This window comes from Emys orbicularis, chromosome 15, assembly GCF_028017835.1.
Source record: "Emys orbicularis isolate rEmyOrb1 chromosome 15, rEmyOrb1.hap1, whole genome shotgun sequence".
Classification (NCBI taxonomy): domain Eukaryota; kingdom Metazoa; phylum Chordata; order Testudines; family Emydidae; genus Emys; species Emys orbicularis.
The window spans coordinates 16330164-16342703 of NC_088697.1; positions in this window are offsets into that span (position 1 = coordinate 16330164).

Below are 12540 nucleotides of genomic sequence, written 5' to 3' on the forward strand. Positions count from 1 at the left end.
TCTGGTGATCTCTTCTGGCCTTTAGCTCTATGACTCTGTAGCTCAGGTCACTAATCTGCATAACAGGGAGGATGATATCTACCCATCTTTGAAAAGCCTTTTAAGCTCCACAGATGAAAAGCAGTATATAAGTGGTATTATATGGTATCCCTATTTGTATGGACAGCCCCCTCTTTGATGACATCCTGGGGTTGAACTTGGTCCATCCAGAGCTAAAAGCATGAGCTGCTACAGCTAAAGAGCCAAGGCTGTGTAGCAACTGTAATCACTTGTATCTTCTGTGGAGCAGAGAGGGACCCATAACGCACACTCACCAGAGGGTTACATTTATACCATTGCTCCGACCAAGAAGTCCTATAGTGTTAAGAGCAAACTGAACATTTCAGCACATTCAAAATGATGGCACAAACACAGAGGAGAGTACTAAGCAGATGGCTTCTTTCAGGATGTATTCTTGTAGGCTCACAGTCCGATACCCTGCACCCTGCTTCCTTACACCTACTAATAGTCATCACTCCTTCCCCATGCTTCCCCAGTTAATGAAAATCTGTTCACTTGAAATATAGATTATTATTTACAGTAGTGCACTGAGACCTCAGCCTAGATCGGGGCCCCATTATGTTCAGCATATGTTATTGATCGTCCTAGCCCCAAAGAGCGTACAGTCTCAAAACAAGACGTAACAGCAGGTGGGGGAAACAAATGAATAGGGTGGGAGAAGCAAGGATGAGATCCCAGTAGTCAGAGCTGGATTTTACACAGACTAGCCATGTGCACAGTTTGTAGGTGTAGTAAGCTGATCAGTAGCTGTAATAAGGCTCACCACTAGCTTAGCTGTTCCTAGAAGGGAGACAACATAGCCGAGGTGCATTTTAAGGAAGGATTTGAAGGAGAATCAGGTAGTGGTTGCAAATGTTTTTGCAGGGAGTCTTCCCCATGTATAAGGGGTAGTGTGGGGAAAAACATGAAGGTGCTTGTTGGCGAAGCTGATTGGTGGGTGGTCAAAGCAGGAGGAAGGCAATCAGCATCACAATGAGATAATGGTGCAGCCAGGCAATTTCTGTTCATCTAGGTATCAGTAGGCTTTCTTCATCTACGCTCTTCCCCACATCTGCTGCATGCCTGTGCTTACCCCCTTACTTTTTGATGCATTAGCAGGTTGACATGGATTCCTGTTCCTATAGTCATGAGACCAAAGCCCAAGGAGCAATCTCTAAACGACTAGTAGACCCCAACAGAACAGAATGGATCAGCAGAGAATGAGTAACATATCATCCTAGGGTCCCTGATGCTAGGCAGAGCACTCACTGAATTTCTCCAATAGCTACAGGAAAGAAACATTTTGAAACAGACAGAGGGTAAAATTTTCAGAAGCACCTAAGTGGCTTAGAAGCCTAAGTCCCATTTTCAAAAGTCACATAGGACCAGATTTTCAAAAGTATTTAGGTGCCTAAAGTTGCAGACAGGCACCCAGTGGGATTTTCAAAAGCACTTAGGTTACGTTTAAACTGTGTAGCCCAAGGGTCGGCAACCTACAGCACGCATGCCAAACATGGCACGCGAGCCGATTTTGAGAGGCACGCTGCTGCCTGCCCTGTGAGAGGAGGAGGGGCAGGAAAGCACCACGCTGGGGGAAGAAGTGGGGGAAGGGGGAAGCTTGGCTGCGGCAGGACCAAGCTTCTGCCTCCTGCCCCCGCAGGGGAGAGCGGTGTGTGTGGGGGGGGTCCTGGCCCCAGCCCCACTCAGCCCCCCCGCCCACCGCTCTCCCCTGCGGGGGCAGGAGACAGAAGCTTGGTCCTGCGGCAGCCAAGCTTCCCCCCTCCCACGCTTCTTCCCCCAGCGTGGTGCTTTCCTGCCCCTCCTCCTCCCCCTCCCTCTCCCTGTGCCGATCAGCTGATGGCCCTTGCGAGGGGGAGGGGGAGGGGGAGCGGGAGCGGAGCAGAGCTGAGCGGCAGCGTGCTCCCTGCTCCATAGAGGAGGCAGAGAAGAGGTAGGGTCGGGGCCTTGGGGAAGGGGGTGGAACAGGGCATATCCCTTCCAGCCCCCTGCCATGAGCTGGGCAGAGGGCTGGGAGCACCCCCATGAACCGAGCACCCCAGCCCTCTGCCCTGAACCCCCCCCCACACCCAGCCTTCTGCCCTGCACCTCCACAAACACCCCAGCCCTCTGCCCTGACCCCTGAACTCCCCCACACACACAGCCTTCTACCCTGCACCCCCCACCCCCCCAGCCCTCTGCCCTGACCCCTGAACTCCCCCCACACCCCAGCCTTCTGCCCTGCACCCCCACACACCCCCAGCCCTCTGCCCTGACCCCTGAACCCCCCCACATCCCCACTGCCCTCTGCCCTGACCCCTGAACCCCCCCCACGCCCCCAGCCTTCTGCCCTGCACCCCCACACATCCCCAGCCCTCTGCCCTGACCCCTGAACCCCCCCTCAGGTCTGGGGTCCCAGCTGCCAGCCCTTTGCCAGCCGGCGTCCCGGCCACAGGCCCCGCTCAGCCCGCTGCCGGCCTAGGTGAACAGAACCCCAGGCTGGAAGCGGGCTGAGCAGGCTGGCGGCATAAGATCAGCATTTTAATTTAATTTTAAATGAAGCTTCTTAAACATTTTGAAAACCTTGTTTACTTTACATACAACAATAGTTTACTTATGTAATATAGACTTACAGAGAGAGACCTTCTAAAAAACGTTACAATGTATTACCGGCACGCGAAACCTTAAATTAAAGTGAATAAATGAAGACTCAGCACACCACTTCTGAAAGGTTGCCTACCCCGGTGTAGCCCATAGCCCAGAGATTAGAGCCCTCACCTGGAATGTGAGTGAGCCATATTCAACTTCCCACTCTGCCTCGTTTAGCCCAGGGACTTGACCCCACATTCCCCACCTCTCTGGTGGGTGCCCCAGCAACTGGAGAATTCTGGAGTGGGTCTGTTGCAATCCTTCTATTGAAGTTATTCTACTTTGTAGAAAATAATTAAATAGCAATTTTTACACATAGCAAATTTCAGTTCTATTTTTATATATTTAAACAAACTATAATAAAGTTTTAAGTCATCAAAAATGTGGTGCTAGTTTATTCATTTTTGCACTTTTATAATATAATTTGGACCTGCTGATGTGTCTGCATCTATCCGCTGTTAAGCAAGTTGACCGAACGAAAGAGCAAACAAAGTGGACAGAGGAATGTGGCCATTAGAAAGAGTAACAAGAAATGAAGTGATCAAACGTCTATGGGGCCTTTTCACCTAGTCACCCAGAGAGATTCAGAGATTCCAAGGCCAGAAGGGACAACTGTGATCTTCTAGTCTGAGCTCCTGTATAACACAGGCCATGGAAGAGCAGATCTTTTTTTTTTGGGGGGGGGGGGGGGGAATCCAATCTTGATTTAAAAATTGCCAGTGATGGAAAATCCACCACAACACTTGGAACATTGTTCCAACAGTTATTACCCTCAGTTAAAAAATTACGCCTTATTTCCAGTCTGAATTTGTCTAACTTCAACTTTCAGTCACTAATCGTGTACCTTTCTCTGCCAGATTGAAGAGACCATTATCAAATATTTGATCCCCATGTAGGTACTTATAGACGGTAATAAAGTTACCCCTTAATCTTCCCTTTGCTAAACTAAATAGACCGAACTCGTTGGTTCTATCACTATAAGGCAGGTTTCTAATCCTTTAATCATTCTAGTGGCTCTTCTTTGACCCCTTTCCAATTTATCACCATCCTTCTTGAACTATGGACACCAGAACTGTACACAGGATTCCAGCAGCGGTCACACCTGTTTATGTATCCAAGATCTCATTAGCGTTTTGGTCACAGTGTCACACTGGGATCTCATGTTCAGCTGATTATCCACCACAACCACCAAACTTTTTTCAGATTAGAGTCCCCCATTCTGTAAGTATGGCTGACATACTTTGTTCCTAGCTGTATACATTTACATTTAGCAGTATTAAAATGCCTATTGTTTGTTTGCAGCCAACTTACCAAGTGTTCCAGTTCACTCTCTATCACTGATTTATCTTCTTCATTATTTACCACTTCCCCAATTTTTCTGTATTCTACAGATGTTATCAATGATCATTGTTTTCTTCTAGGTCATTGATAAAAATGTTAAATAGTGTAGGGCCAAAAACTTATCACTGTGTAGGGCCAAGAATGGATCATGAGGAACATTAGAAGACTGGATGAAGTTCACCCCTTTGCAATGGGCCCAAAAAAGTGGCAGAAACCCCATTGCTTGCAACTTTTAAAACTAGACTGGATGAAATGTAGAAAATGTCCAATATTGAACAATCCTGCCTTGGCAGAGATGGACAGGATGAACTACTAGGTAGTTTCCACTTCTCTCATCAATGATTCCGTACAAGAGTAGATGGCAGTATGTTAGTCCAGAGCAGAGGATCAACATTTCCACAGGGATAATATTTCAAATATTATTTCTGAGCTTTAGAGGCAAAGAACAAAGGAGCGTGTGTTGGAGGAGGAAAAGAATCATCAGTTGACAGGAGGATCTGGTCTTGTCTTGTGTGATTATTTTCTTTTCTGTTAATCTCATGGAATTGTGCTGGATTGGCTTTATTTTGTTCACAGCTGGATACAGTGCTACACTGCACATTTACATTTAATTTTAGATTGGGTGACTTTTACTGTAAAGCACTTAATCGTTACTCACTTGATTCTCAAGGTGTCAAACAGAAACTGTATAACTTCCGTTAGTACTAATTGGATCCTGTAGAATTTAGGCTGCCGTCATTTTTGGATATTAGTGCATGTATGTTAGCATCAGGACGGCAGCAATATGTATAATTGTGTGTGGATGGGCTTATTCTAGGTCTCTAATTATGTGTTTCAGCGACAGTCTCTCAAGTCCTGGTTCATTCTCTTCTTTTGTTACACTATCAGATTATGAAGTGTTTGGTATCTGTTTTACAAAATAAGCTGATGTACCGAGTGCAGCATAAGAAGTTACCTGATGGACACATGCCCAACTAAAGTGAAAAAAGATAATCATCTTCCGAACATGACATTTTTATTCTTGAGGCTAAGATTATTTCCTTGAATCTGGTGTAACCATTTTCTGGAAAGATGAGGTAAGTTAACAAGACTGAGCGTTTCACTGAAATCACAAATCATTAGGAGGGGGACTTAATGAATGTCAGAGCCCCTAACTTTAAGCCTGAGAAGCAACAGTATTGTCAGATAAATAGACTTCAGACCATTTTTAACTAGGCCAGTCATTGCTTTTGGCCTGAGAAAAATGTTTCTGTTGAGACTATGACAGGTCTGAAATGCTTCTCAGCCTCTACCTTCAGGGCAGAGGACAATTTTGTCCTCCGTTTTAATGGGGAAAATCTACATCCCTGGACTATAGGAACCAATCAAATGTAATCTGCTTTACAATGTTAGACATTTCTGTTGACTGTCGTATCTGGCCTGGTCTAAGCCCAGAGTTGTTCCAGTTTAACTAGAGATGTGATGTTGCAGCGATTTATTTAAATCAGTGCAACTTTGTGGACACTTACATCAGTTTAAAGCTGGCTTCTATTGGTTTAGTTTACCGCTGTTATTTAACAGCTTAGTTAAGCCAGTGCAGGTTCTGTGTGTAGACAAGACCCAAGCGATTTACGTTAGTTTGCTTAATGTATTTACCTGGCAATCAATCCTTTCCCAGCTAACCCCACTTCAAAGCAAGTGTAAAAGTGTAAAAAAAAAAAAAAAAAAAAGGTCAGAATGGTAGCATTTTACACCACTGGTTTAAATGATGCCACAGAGTGGAGTGGAGAATCCATGTCTCCCTCTGCCTACTGTCCCTTTATGGACCCTCCTGTCCTGCAGAGGCTGCTCTTCAGAACCTGCATGGGGCAGCAGAGTACAGCCAGGCAGCACAATGGAGGAGGTTTCTTGCCTGGACCATTTTGGGGTTGTTTGCCCATGTCTGTGTATTTGAAACCCAAGTTGTGTCTGTTCCCATTAAGCTGAGTAGCCACTTCTAGAACTCCCCAGGCTGGACTATAAGCAGCGCCCCTTCCCTATTCCCCCTCCTCCACTTCCCTCCCTCTAGGACAGGGGTCTCAAACTCAATTTACTTTAGGGCCAGTGCCAGCCCTCAAATCCTCCCAGCGGGCCAATAATGTCACTCATGCCGCCCAGAACCTGCCCCCCCAAACTCCACCCCCCAAACTCCGCCCCCCCACGTGCCTAAGGCTCTGGGAGGGAGTTTGTGTGGGGCAGGAGGTCTGGGGTAGGGGACTGGGGTACAGGCTCTGGGAGGGAGTTGGGGGCGGAAGGGGGGAGTGTGGGAAGAGGGAGGGGGTGCAGGCTCAGGGAGGGAGTTGGGGGCGGGAGAGGGTGTGTGGGAAAGGGGGGGGTACAGGCTCTGGGAGGGAGTTGGGGGGCTGGTGGATGTGTGGGGAGGGGGAGGGCGTGCAGGCTCTGGGAGGGAGTTGGGGGCAGGAGGGGGGTATAGGGAAGGGGGTGGGGGTGCAGTCTCTGGGAGGGGGCCGCGGGGTGGGGCAATTACCTGGGACTCCAAGGCAGGGCGGGCTGGGGGGCCTCCGCGCTGCTGCCCCCAGGCACTGCCCCCGCAGCTTCCCATTGGCCGCAGGGGCGCTCGGGGCGGGGGCAGCGTGCAGAGGCACAGCCCCGCCCCGCCCCACCCTGGGGCCATAGGGAGAGGCCGGCAGACACGTGGAGCGAGCAAGCAGACGCCGCTCAGCTCCGCTGCGCTGCCGGTGGTGGGCGGGGCGCTGGGTCATTGTAAATTGCCCGGGGGACACGTAGGGGTGGGGGGAGCGCCCGGGGGTGGCAGGCAGGGCCAAGGGAGAGACCCGGGCCCAAAATTGCTGGAGCCCTGTGGGCCACATTGGGGAGGTTCTCGGGCCGCAGATGGCCTGCGGGCTGGGAGTTTGAGACCCCTGCTCTAGGACCTGCCTCTCAAGAAAACCTCAGACTGTCATTAGCCATGCCAGCATCTGAACAGCAGGCAGTGGGTCTCTATTAACACAAACATCATTTTAGGGGAGATGGGGAAAGTGAGGAGAGTCATGTTCCACCCCCACTTTGCAGCCAAGGGAAGGAACCCCGCTTCACCTCCAGCATTTATAAGAGTGTTAAATATTTAAAAAGTATTTTTAATTTATAAGGGGGGGTCGCACTCAGAGGCTTGCTGTGTGAAAGGGATCATCACTACAAAAGTTTGAGAACCTCTGCTCTAGTAGGTGTAGAGAGGCTATTTTACCTCTGTATTTGGCACTGGTGCCACCGCTGCTGGAATCCTGTGCCCAGTTCCAGTGTCCACAGTTCAAGAAGGATGTTGATAGAATTGGAGATGGGTCAGAGAAGAGCCACAAGAACATTCAAGAACAGGCCTTATAGTGATAGACTTGAGGAGCTCAATCTGGGGTAGCTTAACAAAGAGAAGGTTAAGGAGTGACTTGATTACTGTCTATAAGTACCTACACAGGTAACAAATATTTAATAATGGCCTCTTCAATCTAGTAGAGATCTGGCATAATCCAATAGCTGGAAACTGAAGCTAGACAAATTCAGACTGGAAATAAGACGTAAAATAGTAACAGTGAGAGTCATTAACCATTGGAACAATTAACCAAGGGTCATGGTGGATTCTCCAGCACTGACAATTTTTAAGCCAAGATTGGGCAGTTTTTTTTTAAAGAATTTTTTTTTAGGAATTTTTGTGGGGCAGGTCTCTGGCCTGTGCTATACAGGAAGTCAGACTAGATGATCAAAACGGTCCCTTCTGGTCTTGGAATCTATGGATCTTCAAAGTTTTATCTACCAATGAAAAGAATAGATGGAACCGATGTGGAAAGGCTGTTGAGGTCTCATATTTGGATCACCACAGAGCATCTCTGCAAGAGGGCAGAGTATCTAGGAAACCCATACCAACATCTTCTGAGGGCTGACAGCTGATTGGACTGTTTCCCTCAGTTTGGACTATCACCCTCAAGGGAAGCATTCCATGCTGAAGAGTGTTTGAGTTCCCAGAGGGGTACAACGGACAGCACAGGAGCTTGCTGGGTCTTATTCCAGCTGACTATTAACCCATGAGATTTTAGGACTCATAGCACACTGTATATCTGCCTCACAAGGCACTGGTGAGACCTTATCTGGAGTATTGTGTGCAATTCTGGTCTCCCATGTTTAAGCAAGGTGAATTCAAACTGGAACAGGTGCAGAGAAGGGCTACTAGGATGGTCTGAGGAACGGAAAACCTGTTTTATGAGAAGAGACTCAAAGAGCTTGGCTTGTTTAGCCCAACCAATAGAAGGCTGAGGGGAGATATGATCGCTCTCTATAAATACATCAGAGGGATACATACCAGGGAGGGAGAGGAATAAACTGGCCATTAACAAGTTTAGGCTTGAAATTAGGCAAAGGTTTCTAGCCATCAGAGGAATGAAATTCTGGAGCAGCCTCCCAAGGGGAGCACTGGGAGCAAAAAACCTATCTGGCTTCAAGACTGAGCTTGATAAGTGTATGGAGGGGATGGTATGACAGGAAAGTTCCCAATGGCTGAAGACGGGGCACTAGATGGGGAGGGCTCTGAGTTACTACAGAGAATTATTTCCCAGGTATCTGCCTGGTGGGTCTTGCCCACATGCTCAGGGTCTAACTAATTATCATATTTGGGGTCAGGAAGGAATTTTCCCCCAGGTCAGACTGGCAGAGACCCTGGGGAGTTTTCACCTTCTTCTGTAGCATGGGGCACGGGTCACTTGCAGGTTTAAACTAGTGTCAGTGGTGGAGTCTCTGGAACTTGAAGTCTTTAAACCATGATTTGAGGACTTCAGTAACTCAGCCAGAGGTTATGGGTCTATTACAGGAGTAGGTGAGTCAGGTTCAGTGGCCTGCAATGTGCAGGTCAAACTAGATGATCACGATGGTCCCCTCTGACTTTAGTAAGAGTATCTGAGTAAAAATATACATTACAATTTTAAACGTAACCAGTGTCCCATAAGTGACTTGCCACAAGATGTCAGAACATATTAGTATTAGAGCTGAGTGGGTCTAATATTTATTTCATTTTCTTTCTTGATATAGGAATTAGATACAATGCTCCTATCAGATATTTCTAAGTTATTATCTGCAAAAAATCAGTTGCCTAAGTAGCCCCTGGAATCATGGTTAAAGTTGCGCCCCACCCCCAAATCTGAAATGGCGCCCCTGTGGGCAGGCACAGAATTTGTCCCCCTTCCCCCCACCCACACAGCCCTGTTGGCCTGACTGGAGCCGCCCCCCAAATATAGAAGTCAAATTACACCTATGCTCCTTGTAGGGTGACCAGATGTCCCGATTTTATAGGGACAGTCCCAATTTTGGGGTCTTTTTCTTATATAGGCTCCTATTACCCCCCACCCCCGATTTTTCACAGTTGCTGTCTGGTCACCCTAGCTCCTTGGAGCCAGTGGAATTGGAGAAATCTGTGATGTGCTGGATGAACCGGAATGTGTAGGTAAGCTTCCTTTCAATCTATCGAGGAGATGCACCAAATACATTTCCTGACCTTTTTCTGGTTGAGGAATTCGCTCTATTGCATCCTGTCCACAGCAGAGATTGGGTAGGTACTTGCTATCTGCTCTCTTTTGTGGATTTTCAGATATCGGGGATACTAGCAATTTGCCCTTGTACAATTAGATAATTCTAAACAATAGCCTTTCAACCCCTAGCAGGAAGTTCTGACCCTGCCTGCCTGTCGCTTAGGAGGCAGAACTAAAGTGCTAAGCTCTTCCAGGGTGAGACTACTCCCCTCTTCCCAGGACAGACACATCTAGTTCTGTCCTCTAGCTGCAAATAGGCTGAAGATCCATTGTGAGGGAAGATGGACCTTCCTGCACAGAAGAAAAGATCTGTTGAACAGCTGCCGCATACACTAAGCACTGTCCATCCTGTGTGCTGAATGAGGCAGAGGTCTTGTGGATCATCTATTTAAGGTCTGTATCATAATGCATACACAGGTGGGGGCAGAATGAAGCTTGCACGGGCAATCTTATATCTGGCTGTTCCTATCTTCTGAATGCCTTATTTTGCAACATTAACAACATTACTTTACCAAAATATTTTGTTTGTTTGTAATAGAAAAATGAGACTGATGGAGAACAGATACTTATAAACATATGAAAGAAAAGGCTGACAAAGATCGGGAAAAACTGAGAAAAGAAAGAGAATTAGGGAGTGAAGTGAGAACAAAACACAGACAGTATATTAAGTTAATTCTTTTCATTATTTTTAAATTATGCAAAAGTAGGAGCCAGTTATTTGATTTTTCTGTGTTTATAAGCGATATTTGCCATTATAAAGGGATAATTTATTTTGGGCTCAGTTATCTAGAAATGTAGTGTAGCATCAGGCATATTGGAATGAATGAGGCAGCCCATATTGTCTAAAACATCCAATAAACTTCCATATAGCCCAGTCCAAGCCCTCACCCAGCAGCGTTTGCCTCTCCTAGAGGGGGCGACAGGCAGCATCACTCACCAGAGCTTTCACTTCCCATTCCTCCAGCCTCACCCTCCTGCAACTCAGCTAGTGGGGAAGGGAAATCCCACTACAACAGTAATGCTAATACCATTGTAAAGGAATTAAAAGTTTCCTTTGTAATGGCAACAAAGATATGTGACACTAGGGTGTACTGGGGGGCATCTGTGTAGCGAGTGGGAGGGAAGGGGAGGGGGCCGTGAACACACAAAAGAACACATTTTCCTTGCATTATAAATGTTGACTCCCGGTGTAAGTGTAGATCAAGCTGCTGCTATGGAAGAACAAGCAGAGAGACTTGGTGGGGCTTCCTCTGGAAGGAAAGGGAAAAGGCGCTTGTATGTGCAACCAGCTCCCTGGGCCCACAATACCCCAATATTTGGACCAATATTAGTAGATATTTTTCTTTTTACACTTAATTTCTTTTTAATGGTTTTCATGTAAACTTACTGAGGTGCTGAATATCACTATCAGGCCCAGTTCTGCAACTCTTACTCAGACTGAGTAGCAGTTACTCATGTGAATAGATCCATTGAATTCAATAGGATTACTTGAGGGAGTAAGTACTACTAAACACGAATAAAGGTTGTCCGGCTGGGCCCTAGGGCCCCTGCTCAAAAAAGCAATTGAGCACACGCTTCACTTTAAGTATGTGCTTAAGACCATCTCTATTCAGAAAATACTTAAGCATGTGCTTAACTTTAAGCCTGTACTTAAGTCTCCTTAAGCTTAAGAATTCTGCATTAAAATCCCAATTGGGCAAGTGAAGAGTGAAAAGGAGGGAAACATGGGACGGTTGGGGGGAAAATCACTGGATAAAAATGATTTTTTTAAACAAGATCTACGCTGAAATAACATCTGATTCGGAAACAAAAATAATATCCAAGGACCCTTGACGTTTCAGCTAAAAAAGCTACCCTTGGCTGACAGGCAAATAAAACATTTATTCACACAAAAGGCTTTTTATAATAGTCATTATAATTATTTTAGGCAAAGAAATGCAGTAATTCCATATAGAAGAAAAGGCAGGGTTCACACATAGACAGCTGGCCTCAGAACGACAATCCAACCTCTTTTAACTAAGCTGAAACTGCAAAATAGTACTAACGGGTAAAGTGCTTCATTCACTACTTGCTCGGTTTTCTTAAAATTAGTTTGTAAACTCTTTTGGCCTGGGAGTGTCTTTCTGTCTGTTTGTACAACTGCTAGCAAAATGGAGCTCCAATCCTCTTCCCAGATTATTTAGTTACCATTATCATAAATACATGCCTTTGATTCTCCCATGCAGTGGGCAGAAGGAGCATGTGGATGTAGGTGCAGACGGGCTGGCAGGACCAGGGACTTTTTAGAAGATCTTAACCCTTTTCTTTCCAGGCCTCCTTGGTTAGGCTTTGGCCAATAGCATGACAGTTAGGAAATGAGGTAGTGTAATATCACAGGCTGAGGCCAGCTTTAGAATTAGTTTTCCCATCACATTCATACCAAGTAATGTACGTGAAGAGTGCATCTGTGTATAATGATGCCACTTAGGCCGACAATGGAATTTGAATCTCAGACCAACAATGTAAAAGCATGAGCCTCTACTGTTTGAACTAGAGTAATTCCATTAGCTGGCAGTTCAGTAGATTCTTATCCCCTTATGTGGTCCAGCCACTATATCAGGACAAATAACCAGACTCTGCCAGTGTGGGTTACATGGGCACAGTTCCAACAGTAAAGGTTGCAGCCAGATCCTAATGTGGTTTATGTGGCTCTGGGTGGAGGGTTGCATGGTTGTAGCTATGAAGGGTGTGTCTGTCTCTTTAAATTTTGGTGATGCCAGGGATCTGGGGATTTCTCTATGGTGCAGTGTTGTGTTATTAATAACAATATCCCATCCCTTATATCACTAATCTCGCATTTCTAGCCCTCCAAAGCTGGAAGACATCAGACGTTAAAACCACAGTATTGTTATAGGCAGAAAAGCTTTTATTCACCAAGGTCTGAATCTTACACATCCTAGGCCTCTGGCAGGGATAATTTGGGGAGGAA